The 17,195-nt window shown below is 39.5% G+C and overlaps 1 protein-coding gene across 9 annotated transcripts in view; it reads left to right on the top strand.

The window, feature by feature from the left end:
* Positions 1-17,195, top strand: part of PPFIBP1 (PPFIA binding protein 1) — a 173,184-nt gene that overhangs the window by 45,888 nt on the left and 110,101 nt on the right. For 8 of the 9 annotated variants that reach the window (XM_019452310.2, XM_019452309.2, XM_019452316.2 and 5 more), the window contains one exon: positions 9,375-9,465. The gene's annotated coding sequence lies outside the window, so the exon portion shown is untranslated. The remainder of the gene's footprint in view (positions 1-9,374; positions 9,466-17,195) is intronic. The other variant, XM_019452307.2, reaches the window with a different exon arrangement.

The following is a 17,195-nucleotide window of genomic DNA, read 5'->3' as shown; positions in this document are numbered from 1 at the left end:
GCCTCATGGCAGTGGAGCTCCCAGGCTTCCTTCAGAGACCTCTTTTGTTTTGTGTGACTAGCTGGCTTCAATCCATTCATGAAATTACTAGTAAAATCTGGTCTTCCTTCCTGAGAAATAGGAAGTCTGGTATTATCTACCATGCAATGGACATAGTTGGCATGGCCCTCTGACCATGTCTTCTGATCCAACTGTTGAGGGCGCCATGTTGAGCTATAACTCCGCTTTTGTACTCACTGCCCCTCAGTCTAGAAGCCTCTCCTCCCTATTCCCCACGCACCTCCATCACCTCAGTTATTCTTGTGCTCAGGTCTAAATGTTTTATATAGGGGTAGAGTATAGATATTTTGAATTCTGTTGTTTTCACTTGAAGGTGTATTTTGTTTCTCCATGGTCTTCAGTCTGACGTTGACTGTCCCTTTAACAGTGGATATTCAAATATTTCCAGTTACTTACTGTTATGTAGGATTCTGTTATGAACATCTTTTTGCATATTACTTTTTGCTTTAGGCACATATTTCCTGAAGATAAATTCGTTGGAGGAATTACTAACTCTTACTACAATAGAGCCTAAATGCTTTCCTAAAAGATTCATATTAAATATAGTGCCGCTAACAATGAATGACCAGCAATTTCACTACAGCATTGAAACTGAGCATTGGGCATTTTTGTTTGGTATATGTAAAATGGTAACTTGGGGCTGCTAAATAGGCATTTTTGTTACCATTGCAAATAAAATTTTTCCCATGTTTTTGTTGATATTTTTTTTTCCCGTGAGACTGGGGTTTGGATTTATTTTTTTCTTTAAGGTGTAAACACTTAAATTTGTATTATATAGTACATAATAATCATTTCCTTTATCCAATATGGAGTTTCTATTAACTTCTCTAATAAAAAGACTGCTATAATATTATTTTGCCCATTTGTCGAATGGGAAACTTAGGTTAAGTAATTTGATCATGTAGCCAAAAATTTAAACCCAGGCTGATCTGCCCCATATTCTACACTGTTAGTCATCATGCTCCCTTTGGCAGAAATGCTCTTTATTGTAAAATTATAAAATATAGGGGCGCCTGGGTGGCTCCGTCGGTTAAGCGTCCGACTTCAGCTCAGGTCATGATCTCACGGTTCGTGAGTTCGAGCCCTGCATCGGGCTCTGTGCTGACAGCTTGGAGCCTGGAGCCTGCTTCAGATTCTGTGACTCCCTCTTTCTCTGCCCCTCCCCCACTCGCACTCTGTCTCTCTCAAAAATAAATAAAACGTTAAAAAAATTAAAAAGAAAATTATAAAATATAGATAAGCAAAACAGGAAAATAAAATCACATTCATCTGAAATTCTGCCATGCAGAGAATACCACTGTGAGCAGGTTGGAGTATGATCGTGTATCTCAGAGAAAGGCAGAAGACCCAGCAGGGACCCTGGGCGTGGGGGAAGTTTTGAAAAAACGTGTGTACCTCTCTCTTCATCCCACACACCTCACCCCTGTCTAAAGATATGGACTGGTAGACTACTGTAGGCTCAGTGATAAAGGAGAAGGTGTTGAAAACCATAGACAGCATCCTTCCTGACGTTTAATGTATATGCTTACAAAAAATGGATCAACTAATACATCATGAATGTCCTGTGTCATTAACCATTGGTAATCACCTCTACAACTTTCGCCTGCTTAATAGTCTGTTTGATGGATGTACCTTAGTGGCACTATTGTTAGACATTTAAATGGTTACCATTTTTTTCTTATAAATAATATTGTGAATAGTATATATATAAATTATTTGCTCATTTGCCCAATTTATTTACTTTAGCTTAAATAATATGACACGCTAGGTCAAAGGCTAAAAGACTTTTCGGGCTTTTGTAAACCATTGCCAGTGCCATTCTACCCTGGAAAAAAGCGTCTTCCAATGTGGCTCTGTTACAATAAGAAAGCAGGCCAAGAAAGAGAGAGAGAGGTTTTTTTCTTTGAATAATTTCTTATAATTCACTAGCTTAATTCTTAGGACATGTCAGTCAACCCCCATGTATTTCTAAAATACACGTGATGCAGAGATCATGGCCCTAGTCTGACAATGAAAATAGATTGATTCTATGTGGGGCAATTTAAGGGAAAGAGTCCTTACTGTTTTGCTGGGTCAGCAGTGACAGAGTTCATTAGAGGCCAGCCTACTTTCCAGAGCTATGATGAGCGCCCTGGGGTATGTTGGTTCACAGAGTTCTACTGCCATGATAACGTGTTATATACCAATGGACTGAAGTCATTGTTTGTATTCAAACAATTACTATACAAATTCACATTAGTTCAGAATGCTCTTTAAGAATGCTTGTGGGATCAGAGTGATTTTTTGAGTGATATTTGCGGTAACACGTTAGTTAATGATATAGGTAGAAGTACTTGGTTCTATAACATTTCTTGGGTATGGGGGCCAAGATTTTAGGGCCGTGCAGTTGTTTCTCCTACACCTTCAATAGGGATAGAACATATTTCAGAACATTTATAGAATATTTTTCCCACTGAGGACATGACTGACTATAATCAGCAATCTCTGATTTCTATAAAACTATGCTTATGCTCCAAGAAATGTGTAAGTAATGGGAATGTCTACTCTAAATTCCTGCCCAAAATTTAATTGAAGTCAACTGTTTAAAATATATTGTTGGGTGAAATTCACATTATAGCCCATAATATTTGTTATGTAAAGTTGGAATATATTGTTATGTAAAATTTAACTTCAGCCCATGATAGTTTTTGTATGAAAAAGCGTTTGCAACAAAGGACAGTTGGTGTGTTAGGAAACTGAGCCATGTTCATTCCTTCACCCTCGCCCCGCTGTCTCATGTCGCAAGCAACTGTGCATGTTTATTTTTATATAAAACTTCATGGCAGGCCTTAGTCATTTCAATCAATTCAGTCAAAACTTTCAAAGAATAACAACTTTTGAATTCCAAAATTGCTTAGAATCTTTGAGTTAGAATCTTTCTGTGGGAAGCAAAAAAATAATTTGCCAGTGTTGGCCAAGAAAGCTGTGCATGAAAATGTTAAAAAAAAAAAAAAAAAGGCAAGCCATTACTAAACGCTACAAATATGATTGTGAAGCAACATGTTAATTTAAAACCATGTGGGCTTTATTTGATGTAATAAGTCAGTACACACTGCAAATACTGAGATCTTGGAACCCTACTGGAAATCTGACTACATTGAATTTGATGTTGGCTTAGAAAATGGGTTCACTGAAGATTTTGGCACATCAGAGATTATCAGATTATCCACTCAGCTAGTATTTACCGCATGGTGCTCGGTATTGTGAGAACACTGTATGATGTACACTGAACCCTTTTAGAGCATAAGGATGGATTCCAAGCCATTTGTCCAACTTCAGATTTGCAAATATACTACAACATGTAATTTCTTCAACTCTTTAGTGTCTATTTTTTTTGGCTAAGAGCCTTCCCTTTCTTGTACCGCTTAACTTGATCTTTACTTCTATCATTAGCCCTAGCCTTGAGCTTTTTTTTCTGAGCATCCCAGAAAGAAATAAGTTTTTAGTCTGTTCATATGAGTTACTTTATACACAAAGCCGTGCTGGAATACAGATGTTTATGGTTGACTGGCCCTATGTAACTACCCAGACAGCCCACCCGTATGATTTAAATTGCTTCTCAGCTAAGCTAGTACTACTTGTCAGGGACCTTGAACCTAAAATTTGAAAATGCCAAGGGTCTATTTGAAAGAATCCATTCTTTGATAACAAAGTCTTCTTGAGGAGGCAAAATGCACTTCTGGAATATTTAAACAGTGAAAATCAATATGTGATTAAATGCCCAAATGAATGAATAGGTCGAAACACTCAATCCCGTTGGCAGTGAGAAAAGGAGAATACGAGAGATTTGATTGAGCAAGACAGGAGAATTTGCTACAAATACGGTTTTGAGCATGGTTAGGCATCAAACTAACTTGTTTGATTGTAACGCCTGCACTCTGTTTCCAGTCACAGGGAGCCAGGATTTTGGACATAGGCCTAAACAGCTCTGAAGTGCGTGGTGTAAACCTTTATCCCATTTGGGTACCCCTGCAACTTTAGGCTCTCTGTAAAGTCATTTTGTATCCTGTAATCTATGTCCTGTAGCACTTTCACACCTTTAATATACAGCTTTACTTTAGTCTTTTGAGTATCTCTTTCCCCTGGGATTCTGGGGATCCAGTACTCACATGAAGTACAAGTTATATCCCACAATATTGAGCACAGAGATTTGGCCTTTGCCGTGGATGTGGTGTTGATAATAGAAGAGAAAATGGAGCACAGAGTGAGTATGGCTCAGAAGCAGGAATAGAGGTGATGTGAGAGGGAGAAACAGGCTATCCTTGTTACATGAAAGACTGAAAATAAAAGGGGGTAAGATTTGAAAAGTAGCTAAGGGATAAGATGAGAAAGGTCTTGAATGTCAAAGTCAAGGATTTGGTGTTGACTCTGTAGACACTGTGAGCCAATGAAAGACTAGCCTGACTGAAAAGATGGCTATGACCATCTCTATCTAAATGTGAAGTTGGTGATGAGTAACTTGGCAGTACATATATTTTCCCTTTGTTTTATTTGGATTGTGTAAACCTGTCTTTCAGTACAAAAGAGCACTGGGTTACATCTAGGTGACACATTTCCTCCAGACATCCTGGTGAACTTCAGGAAGTGGTGGGGATGATTCACTAGGGGACATCTTCCTGATCTATGCAGCGATTGGTATCTGGACACAGTTGTTCTTGCCAGGCTGCGAAGAAGTCTTTCCATAATTTCTGTGGATGTTTGCTCTGCCTTTTCCCAAGACTTGGGAAACCAAGCACAGGATGAGACTAGATGGGAACAAATTTGGAAGATTTAGGGTCCCTGGTAAGTCTTTATGCAGAAGGCTTTTTGAAAGTCCTAAAGTGTCTAGACAGGCCTTAGCTTACCAAGGGGAAGATAGACATTGGTCAGTTTGGTTCTTTGATTACCTTGGTAAAAAAAAAAGAGTATTTTGGATTTTTATATTCCCCATACCCCCACAGTAAGCCTAATCTTAGAATCAGAAGATTCTTGCAAGTCTGTGGAAGTCCATTATATAAATATATATATTTATGATATATGTATATATGATATATATATTTATGATATATATGTGATATATATCAGATATATACCTGATATATCAGATATATCTGATATATATCTGATATATATATATGATATATATATATATATGATGTATGTAAATAAGTACCTTATTTTAGGTACCTTATCCTAAACTGTGCAGAGGTATACTTTACTGCCTTTTCCTAACATTTCTAACCTACAAACCTGTTGAGATTTCTTTTTATTATCTGTAACTTTTAAAATTATTATCAGTGTAGCACAGAGATTAATAATACCAGCTCTGTACCCAAATTGCCCAAGTTCTGATCCTGATTTTTTCACTCAATAGCAATGTGACTTTGGGCAAATTATTTAACTCCCCTACCTCAGTTTCCTCATCTGTAATATGGAGATAATCATTTACTTTGAGCATTTTTGCCAGAATTAAATGAATGAATTCATTGTTCATTTACTAAAAGTAAAGCCCTTAGAATGGTCCCTAGTACATAAATTCCCAATAAATATTATCTATTATTGTAAATGAGAAAATTAAAGCAGCTAAAGGTCAAGTGACTTAGGTAGTTATCTAGCAAGATGGTTAAACCAGGATTAGTGTTTCTTATTTCAAGATTTAGTCAACTGAGTGTATTTAACTGGTCGACTGTACTATACTGATATAGAGACCAGAGGTCAGGAAATTTTTTCTTAAAGGGACAGATCAGTTAATAAGTATTTTATACTTTGCAGGACTTACAGTCTCTTCTACAACTACTCAGCTCTGTCATTGTGTCTTGCAGAAGCTGTAATTGATAAGGTATGGCTGTGTTCCAGTAAAACTTTATTTATAAAAACAGGTTGCAGACTGTTTGTGCAGACCTATGCTTCAGATGCTTAAGTTATACCTGAATAGAGACTTTGCATTCCATTTAGTTTTAATCTATGAAATAGGTATTGCTGTGGGAAAGGAAGGCAGAAGAAAAAACAAATTTCCCTACAGCCCATTGACAAGTTCTTGAGACAGGCAGAGTGACATTCCTCTGCAAGCTCAGGTGCCTTGATGACACTTTGCTAGGGGCAAAAGGGAATCTGAACTTAACATTATCCTGACCCTCAGCATCCTGTAAGTCTGTCTACTTGAACATATAAAAAAATCCTTTGGAAACCTCCTTTATGTCTGCCCGCCTTCCCCTCCCCCTCCCCACATATGTTGGCAGTCTTACTGCAAGCTTATGGCCCCCTGATACACATCTGAAGGCCCTCAGATGAGACCTTTTGAGTAATCCAAGGGACCGAGTTTTTACCAAACAGTAGTAAATGACCTTTTCCAAGCAATAGCTAGCCCCCTCAAGGTCCTGGAAACCTTGTTTCCAAATTCTTTGGAGGAGGCTTACCCCCTCCCAACTTGAAGCTATATAACCAGTCATCTGACCCAATTCCAGTGCAGCTCTTTCTGCCCATGGGTTCTGTCCCTGTGCTTTAATAAAAGCACCTTTTTGCACCGAATCTCAAGAATTCTTTCTTGGCTGTAGGCTCTGAACCCTAACACCTCAAACTACAACCCAGGTATTATTATAATAAGCAATAACTTCGCCTCCAAATGATTATGTTTAATGTGTTATTCTCAGTTGTGATGGTCATGCTTGAGAAGATCTAAAGGATTTAGAAAGTCACCAATAGTAATAAATGTGTTTTCCCATCTCAAAGAGATGTATAGAAGTTGCTGATGTAATGGCCTGGAGGATTTTTCTTAGAATTTGAAATCTGTGATTTGGGCAGGATGATAAGGGTTGTTTTATTAAAAGAACACAAATACAGACTGTTGTTTGGTTTTTTGTCTTTTTTTTTTTTTTGTAATTTCTGTATAGGAAAAATATGTGAGTCAGATAACATGCTATTTGTAATTATCCTTGTCATTACACAACAGGTTTTTGTGCTAGGAATGTTGTTTGCATGGGTTTGGATGTTTTTCTGGCTTACTTTTCAGTTTAATAAAGTGTTCTTTTTAAATTAAACTTGTCAGTGAACCTTTTTTGTGAGTGGCTTTGTTGGTTAGTTCATATTTATAACTTACGTCTGTTTCTGAGGAAATGACTACATTCTCTTGCATTCGATCAAAACTGTGTAACAAAGGACATCTTTGACTTACTTAAAAACAAGGCTCATGATGGAAACTCAAAAAACCCAATGGTTCATGTTTATAAATGTTTTTATGTATTCAGTCTTGGTTGGGCCAAATAATCAGAGCTCTGTGCAGAGGGAGGGATTGAAAATACTCAGTGCTTCTCAATTGAATAGAATCGTCTGGAGCAAGTTCAGGGAACACTTTCTTACAATTCTCTTTAAAATTTTTTTATTTTATATGTTTTGAATTGGGTCTTACAGAATATAGGTATGTATTTTTTTCTTCTCTTTAAACCCATTCCACTGATTTTTCTGTCCTCATTTGTACCTGATAGGCCCTGACCTATGGTGAAGTCTAAACCTTGCACGTGTAATTTCTAGCAACGAGGCTGATGGGGATTGGGAAGGGGCCTGGGGACGTAGCTGACTCACAAAAACCCTCTGTGTCTTCCTCCCTGCTGGAGGCCTCTCTTTCCCCACCTCTGGAACATCCTCAGGTTGTCCCCACTGTAGTCTTGTCCCTCACTGTTGATCCCTTCCTTCTGCTGTTGGTTGCAGGGCGGGACTTGAAAGCACAGGCGAGGCTCTTGCCTGCTCAGACCCGGGTTGACCTGGGCTCTGGGACCCCGCCTAGAACTCATATTCCCCCACAAAGGCCCTGTTAGAAATGGTGTTTTCTAACAGGATTTTGGTGTGATGATGATTTTATATCTGTTCGGTTATGAACTCATTGGGATTTTCTGTGCTAGTTGCTAATGTAATCATCAATTTCAGCCCTTTCATGAGTGCTCAAGGAAACCCCTTCCCTAACCTCAATCTTGGATCTAAGTCTACAACAGACAAGAGAGAAGCTGCTGTACTTGCTGCCACACGTCACTCACTCCTGCCTTTCTCAGAAGCACCTGTGGAGTAGGGTTCCTAAACACTCATGTGGAAAGCTGTTGACTAATACAACTGTTTACTTTTGGAGCACAGACTAGTCTTAAAATTAGGCTGGCTTATGCATGCATCATTAATCGCTTAAAATTCACCTGGATTGGTGTGTCTGTGTGGGTCATACATGAAGCCAGCTTTAGGGGAGACAGAAAGGGCAGATGCTTACCTGAGTGGAGAGATTTTTTTAAGACAGCCACTATCCCCCATTCATACCTGAAATTCTGTTGTCAGTAATGCATTTTATTTCCATGTTAAGCACCTGCCTCTTTTGAAGGTCTTTTTCAAAAGCAAATGTCCTTAGGAAGGATATGCGTTAAGCTGTTTGAGCCGCAGATCTGATCCTATTCTTTCCTTCCTTCCTTAAACATCTGGGGTCACTGGCTTCTCAAAAGGACAGAGTAAAGAAGGAAGGAAACACACTGCTCCTTCATAATTTTATCCAGGACTGGCTCTGACTATATATAGATTTGAGAAACACATGTAAGGTAACATATCTGGTATTTAACTTGGAGATACTTTTGCTTTCTCATTTGAGTAGTGAGCACCTCTAAAGGAACTTCTATTCCTAAATATTCCTTAACGACCAAAATATGTTATTACTGTAATGGTGAGGATATACATGCCCATACATATAGTACTGGGAATTTTTTTTCTATATTTGTTATTTACAGGAGGTAAGGAAATCAGTCAAGTCTAATTGCAAGCCTATAAAACGGTATATATGTTTCTGCCATATTGTCTGCATATTGATTGGTCTTGTTGGACAAGAAAATAATTTCCTTTTTTTTTTTTTAACCTTAGCCACCAAATATTGTCAAGTTATGATTCGTTCATTTACTCAACAAACATTCATAGAGTACCTAACGTGTGCCAGGTACTTCGTGCTATAAAAATGAATGATGGTGGTTTTCTGCTGAAACTCGGGCTTCAAGGAATATTTGAGGTTGTCCAGCAACTGGGGAAGTAAGGAAGAAGGAGAAGGGAATGCTGGGGGCAAGGGGAGGAAAAAAGGGGGAGGAAGCAAAGAAAGAACTGGAAGGAAGTTAGTTAAATCTGTTGGTCCTTAACACATTTTCATGTTTTTAATTACACATGTGTTATCTAGTTTGATGCTCTTTGCTTATACAATACTTGACCATCTATAGGCTATATTTTTTTCTGGTGTGCTATAATTTGAAATTAATTTTATCTTTTTTATATTTGTTTCTTTTCAGTATAGAAGAATTTTATGGATCAGTTTGCTAAGAAGCACATGGAAAATTTGAAGAGCTGAAGAAAATCACTATTAAACTTGCTTTTAAAAATGTGAGTAAACTTTCTCCTCTGCATTATTTATTTCCAACACTTGTAAAGCCTGTAATTACCTTTCTGTATATTGAGTGTGTAAATTTTTTCCCAGTAGTAAAGTTACTCGACTGTGTCTGTCTATTCATTAAGTCTGTGACAATTGATGACCCACCCGCCTCTGGAAAAGTTTTTCAATTCTAAAAGTGCTATGACTAACATAGGTGACTGTAGAATTTAGATGTGTTATGGCAGTCAGTGAGCAAATCTGGTTGGCAGTGAGAAGAAAAACACAGACCTGCTAGCACAGAAAAAGTACCACCCTCTTCTCAATCCTTGATGGCTCTTTGTCCCACAGACCATCTCAGTGCTGTATTGGAGCCAGTGAGAATTGGGTCAACCCCTTAATGACCCTGTACGTTTAGAAACATGAGGTGCTTTCACATAAGCTTATTTACTCTCTTCCTCCTCGTTATTCTTGTTCAGTAATAATAATACTTAGCTATTTGTTGAGCATCTTCCGAGTGATAGGTACTTGATTCATTCAATTCAGTCAGTATTCATTTAACAAATACTTTTTCAAGTGTTTGCAACGTGCCAGTCACTGTTCTGATGCTATGACCTTATACTGTCATGGCAATCTTGTAAGGTTGGAGTTAATATTTCAGTGATCTGCATGAGGATACTAAGGTTCAGAGAAGGGTAGGGAGTTTGCTGACCGGCACACAACTGCTAAGTGGCAAAACCCAGTGTGTGAATTTGGTGCTGACATTTTTTGATTGGCCATATCCTGTGTAAGTGGTGTTTAAAATGCTCTTCTTGGCACTGCTTTTGGTAGGAGACTAGAACCTTCCGGGTTGTATTCTTAACAGGAATATGATCCTAATCCTTCTAAAGTTTGGCCATAGTCACAAGGAAGGAAATTAGAGAAACATCCTCCCACTTTTGAGAGGTAGCTTTGGTACCTAGATGGGGAGTTAAGAGATAAAATGTCCAGTCCCAGACCTTCCATGGATTTCCTGTGTGTCCTTGAGATAGTTAACATACATGGGAAACAGTTACTTTTATTTATGCCAACTGAGGAGAGCAGACCAGATGTTCTCTGGGGTCTCTTTCAGTCAGCTCTTTATGGAAATAAATTATGAAGGAAAGTGCACAAATCATAAGTGGATGGCTTGAGGGAATAATTGTCACAAAATGGACACACCTTTGCAACAGCACCCAGATTAACAGAAAATTGCCGGCACCCCAGGACCCTCCTCTTCTAATGTTCCTGGGGACAACTGATTCCATGATTTCTAATGCCGTTGATAAGTTTGCTTGTTGAAAAAATTCTTGTGAATAGAATCATGTACTATATATTCTTTTGTGTCTGGCTTATTTTTCTTACTGTATTTGTGAAATTCTTCTACAGTATTGCATAAGTTTGTTTTATTTCATTCTCCTTGCTCTTAATGGTATTCAATTATATATCTCTTTTAAAGTTGCTGGACATTTAGGTGCTATCCAGTTTGGATGAATAACGAATAGTGCTTTGATGAATATTTTTGCACATATCTTCTGGTGTTTGTATTTTGTTCAGAGACTACTCAGTGATTTAGATTCTGCAGATCTCGGGAGTGATGTTGAACTAAATAAATGTCTTTGGAAGCAGACAAGTTGATTTTAGCTAGCCAGGTGATTTGTCTGGCTCAGCCTGATGGTCTAAACATGCTAGTCAGAAACAGATAAAGATGCTTTTGTATATTGCTCTTGTAGATTGAGAGTGTGGCCAGGTGGAAGGCTTCCTTGATACGTGTGTGGTGTGGTAAGGCTTGCTCTCCTGGCAGAGAAGGGCTTTGGTTGGGTCCAGGAAATGGTTACAGAGGGGAAGAGGCAGTAAATCCAGAAAAGAGAGATGTCTGGGCTACCCTAGAAATGATTAGGAGATCTCATCAACCTGATCAAGGACCTTAAAAACTGACAACCCAGGGGAAGAATCTGTATTGTGAGACTGAAGAGTTTGGGGAGAGGAATAAAGAAATAAATAATGAGGGGCGCCTGGGTGGCTCAGTCGCTTAAGCTTCTGACTCTTGGTCTTGGCTCAGGTCACGATCTCATGGTTCATGGGATCGAGCTCCACATCAGGGGGAAAGCTGCTTGGGATTATGTCGCTCTGCCCCTCCCCCACCCACTTCCCTCTCCTCTTCTCAAAAATAAATAAATTAAAAAAAAAAAAAAGAACCATTGTTGCAGGCAGGCAGGCTGAATCTCAGAAGGAGCTCTCAAAGCATTTTCTGAACGAATTTATTCTAATGTTGGTCAAATTTCTTTTTAAGTCTAATTTTGTTTTGAGGAAGCTTTGAAAAACCAGTTCCTACTGTATGAATCTTGAGCCGACCCGGACTTAATCAATAGAATTACCAAACTAGGAAACAAATGTATTTTCCAACAAATGTGGGGTGTGGGCTTGAGGGTCTTGCCGTGCGACCATTCTGTGTTCAGGTCACAGCTCCTGCCTCTTCCGACCATCTCCCCAGGTTAGCTCTTTCCTCTGTAAAGTAGGGATATTAATGTGCTTACCTAATAGGTTTGCTGTGACAGTTTACTGCCATAATGTCTGCAATGCATTTGGGTGTGTTGTACTTGTACGAAAAATGACGGCCATTATTCTTACTATTTTTCTGAATCTTCTTATGGATGTTGCCTGTTTGACTCAGTAGCTGAGACTTCATAAGAGTTTTCAGGTGATTTTTTTTAAAAACATAAGACTAGCTAGTTTCTTTTTTAAGTATGGTGAACACTAATAAGTATTTTCCGACTTGCCTCACCTTAAACTGAAATCAGAGGAAAGATGAAAGGAAACATTTGTCCATGTGTTGTTGGCCAGGCCCTCCCCAGGATGAATCAGTGAAGACACTGTTGGTTGTTGGAACTCCTTTACTCGGTTAATTCAAGAAGAAGCCAGTGGAGCTGAGATTCATGGGGAAGTTGGGTCATTTCGGACAAAGGAAAATCACAATTTTTGTTGGACTCTCAATTCTTGGCAGGCATTTTGCAAATGTAAATAAGGTGTCCTTATTTACCAGGGGACTGTGGTGAGAGGCTCTGTGGGTGACTTACTACATAGCACCACACCCAGCGTAGGGTATGCTTCCCAACTGGTTGTGGTTGGCCACGTCTTTTCACCCATTAGTGATTCTGTTCTAGCTATTAAGACATATGGTATCGATTAAGCTTGATTTTGCCCTCGGTGAGATTATTTTTATTAAAAAAAATTTGTTTTAAGTTTATTTATTTTGAGAGAGGGAGAAATAGCTTGAGCAGGGGAGGGACAGAAAGAGAGGGAGAGAGACAGAAACCCAAGCAGGCCTCTTGCTGTCAATGTGGAGCCCGATGTGGGGCTTGAACTCACAAGCCACAAGATCATGACCTGAGCCAAAATCAAGAGTCGGACGCTCAGCCAGCTGAGCCAGTCAGACGCCCCTGACCTCGGTGAGATTATGATCAAACAAATGAATAATCTAGTGTTCTGAAAAAACTTTTAGAGTGATTTGAGCAAGGAGAACAATTTACCGAAAACTCTGAAATTCTACTTCTGACTTTTCTAATACTAGCTTTGGCACTTCTGGTATATCCTTTGCCATGGGCCTCTGTTTCCTCATCTATAAAATCAGGAATAGTTTAGATTGGTACTTTGAGGCAGAGGGGAGTTCTGTGAATCCTCTAAATGTCATACCTAGTTTTGGGGTGTTTTTTTTTTTTTTTTTTAAGGGAGAGTATGCGAGCAGGGGAGAGGGGCAGAGGGAGAGAGAGAATCTTAAGCAGACTTCACGCTCAGTGTGAGATCATTGACCTGAGCCAAAATCAAGAGTCGGTTGCTCAACCTACTGAGCCACCCCAGCGCCCCAATATTTATATTTTTCTAAATGCTAGATTCTTTGACAGGTTCATTCCATGTCAGAGGATCCTTTGACAGCAGATGTTGGTACTTATGATAGTAGATGAAGGAGCAGTTTTAAGATATGACCTAAGTTCACCAAATAGTTACTATCCATAGCAGATAAAACATTAAATGACTAAAGTGAGGTAACTGATTTAAGGTTGTAAGAGTATATCTACATTTATTTTCACAGCAGCATTTGCTTTAACAAGCTCTAATACACATGCTCTATTCATGAAAGGGTGTATATATATATCAACTACACAAATATATAAGACATGTATTTAAATATATGGCATAGCTAGGTTATGAAAGCTGTATTTGGCTTTCTCTCATATCTCTATTTAAATTCCCACTTCCCACATTACATCTTTGGGAGTGTCACCCTGCCCCCAAAATTGGGTTTGTTTTGTTGTTCCTGATGTCAAAGCAAATATTTACTAAAAAACATTGAATAATTGTCATAGAAATTAAATATTGGATTAATTAAATTAATAAAATAAGTACCAAATAGTGTTATTACTTATTTTTTTAAGTTTATTTATTTATTTTGAGAGAGACAAGAGTGTGAGTGGGGGAGGAAGAGAGAGAGAGAGAGAGAGAGAGAGAGAGAGAGAGAGAGAGAGAGAATTCCAAGCAGGCTCCACATTGTTGGAGCCAAGCCCGATGTGGGGGTCGATCCCATGAACTGTGAGATCTTGACACCTGAGCTGAAATCAAGAGTCGTCGGACACTCATCCGACTGAGCCACCCAGGTGCCCCTACTTAATTATTACTTTTAAGTTCCCACCTCGATCCTCTTATACCCAGGGGTGTCTACATGCAGCTGATGCAGGAGGGCATATAGGAAAGAATTAAACCAAAAACTTTGGGATGTTTGTACTTTCCGGCATTTAGATGTTCTGGCAACTGGCAAACAAGAAGTATCATTGTCTCAGAGCCCAGGCAACACCCTTCTCTCTACATTGTGCTCCTGGTTCTTGAGGTCACGGGATGGTGGTGGTGAAAGCTGTCTGGTTATGCCACTTTGGAAGCTGGATGGACCCAGGCACAGGAATGAGGTGGGGCCTCTCATCTGGCTTTGTTACTGCCCTGTCTTCTTCAGGCTGAGGAAGGCCGTGGGACTGTGCACTTTATTACTCAGGCTGCTTATATAATCGCTGCACCTTGTCATGTAGTGGTTTCTGAACAGGCATTTTGTAGCCTCTGAGATGATGTTGGCCCTAAAGAAAAGCAGCCCTCGTAGCTCTGGCCCTTTGGGCTCTCTTTCTCCATACCCTGGTAGTCTTGTTCACTTTATCATATGGGGTTGATGTTTTCTACCTCCTGGGTAATTCTCAAAATACTGCTTGGGATTGGCAATCTTATTGGGAATCATGTGTCACATATGTGTTTTGTGTTTTATTGGTTCGTTATAACTTGAGACAATATGTAAATGAATTTCTTTCCATTAAAAGATTTTTATTTCCATTTTTTCCCCCTCTAGTGATCTCTCCCTCTTTTACCAAGTATCTAGGATCTCCTTTACAATCCAAGGGGGATGTGGTTGGGGTTTTAGAACTATTCCTTTAAGCAGAGGCTTCCTTTGTGTGTGAGGTGCAATGGAGTTTGAGGGTAGCTTGAAGCTATTTGCTAAGCCTTAGCAGTCTTTATTCTCAGTTGCTTTGTTTTTTCCCTACCCTGTTAGGAAATTGGCAGTCAGTGACTGATTTTTTTTTCCCCTCCTTAATACAGATATGCAAGGGTGTAACTTGGAGAGAAAGGAAATGTTTACACATTTTGCAAATAAATAACCAAATCATGTGGAGGGTGTGTGTGTGTGTGTGTGCACATGCATTGGCTCTATAACTGGACAGGTGGTGCTTTTAAGTGCTATGTGTTTGTTTAATTAGAAGAACTTAGCACTTCGGACGGCACTTTGGGCATATAGTTTCAGCAGTTTTTTAAGAAGGAAGAAGGTCCAAGGGAATTTTGACTCTCATTTAGTGGATCTATGGTTTAATATTATGGCATTTTTTGAAATGGATGGTTCTGGCATCAGAGTTTCAATTAGCCAAGGCTCTCCATGGCTTAGGGGGCAAGGAAGTGGGAGAAGGGATTTCAGTCGTTCCTAAATCTGTTATTTAGCAGTAGCTGGAGGCTTTGTGCATCATAATCAAAGAAATGAGGTTGCGTCCCCAGGGTGTGTTCTGTGTTCCTGGAATACCCAAATGCTGCCTTCCCCCTGACGAATCACAGCCCAGAGCTTGTTCAACCTAGAGGAGAGTTAAATTAGGGGTGTGGTAATTTACAGCCACTGTAGCAGGACCCATTTAGTCTTTAGGCAAAAAATAATACATGCTGTCTCTTAAGAAATTATGGTAGCTCTCAGAGCTTGAGATAGCTTCAACAACTTGCTATTACCTCAAACTCCGGTATAATCCCTCACCAATGACGGACTCCTCAGTACCATGCAATAATTATATTTGTCGTCTGTGTTTTAGTTTGTCTTTCAAAACATGAGTTGTCACTGTACCATCAGCTTTTCTTATTTTTATATTTGTTTTCACTTTATTCCTTACCTTCATGGTAGTCATTATGTGCTTGGTTTTAGGTACGTGGCTATTTGATACTGGGATATTAACAGATTTTAGAAGAAAAGGTCATCAGCTGTCTTTCTGGGCTATTCTGGGCATTTTGTACTATATTTATTTTGGGTCCAGCTTTTCCTGCCCTTGATTTCTGATTAGCTGTTCCTCCTCCTGGCCGTGGCCTCTCATCTTGCTTGGAAGCTTTTCAATAGGTCTGAACTTGGATGACTGTTTTGTTTAACAAATAAACTTGATGTCAACCTTGGGGGGTAGAGAGAGACACAGGATGGAACTCTGTCCATTAATGCTTCTGGTTCTAATGCAAGGAATTCCTGGAGCAGGGAAGCTAGTTTCCAGTACACCAATTTCCAGAAGTTGTTTCCTGCTTGAGGAGATTAGTCTTTACAATGGGAAGCGTGAATCCTGGGCATTTGCAAAAGTTTTGGATGATTTGTGAGATTTTATTTTTTTCAATGTTTATTTATTTTTGAGAGGCAGAGACAGAGTGTGAGCAGGCAAGGGGCAGAGAGAGAGAGGGAGACAGAATCTTCAGACAGAATCTGAAGCAGGCTCTAGGCTCTGAGCTGTCTGCACGGAGTGTGATGAGGGGCTCGAACTCATGAGCTGTGAGATCATGACCTGAGCTGAAGTCGGAACCTCAACCGACTGAGCCACCCAGGTGCTCCTGATTTGTAAGATTTAAATGGTCTTACTGTCTGTAAATTTTTAGAAATTAAAGAATGGATTATTTGCTTAGAGAGGTGGGCCTTTTGGTTCTTCATAGTCTGAATTGGTCTTGACTGAGGTCTGGCACAGAACACCCCTTTTCAGAAGCCTGGCACCCAGAGACGGAGCCTTCTGTGTTGTTGGGAGAGTGAAAAAAAGAAGTATCAAGCAGGAAATAAGTGGCCTTCAAGGAGTAGTGGGCCTTCAGACATAAGACTTGTCCCAAGAAGAGCAGAGCGACAGTCAAAACACCTGTTTGCGTTGACCCACAGTGCCTCCTGGCCTGTTGACCCTTTCTCTTTCCTCCCCTTGTTAGCCAGCACAAGCAGCAACACTTCTCTGTGAGTCTGTGTGGAGTGATTTTAGAGGAATAGAAAATACCGAGTAATTCTAATGGAATGTTGTAGGATTCAGAAAGCGATTTCTGCTTCCTCACTTGGGGGTCCTCCTGGGTCCTCAGAAGGTAGAGCTGAAAAAAATCAACGTGTTATGTGTGCTTGGTTCTTTGCACTCTTTAATACGATACAGTTGAT

Source organism: Panthera pardus, unplaced genomic scaffold (assembly GCF_024362965.1).
Source record: "Panthera pardus isolate Hobbes unplaced genomic scaffold, ASM2436296v1 HiC_scaffold_6, whole genome shotgun sequence".
Lineage (NCBI taxonomy): Eukaryota > Metazoa > Chordata > Mammalia > Carnivora > Felidae > Panthera > Panthera pardus.
The sequence above is the reverse complement of the archived record's forward strand: the minus strand, read 5'-3'. Positions and strand labels throughout refer to the sequence as shown.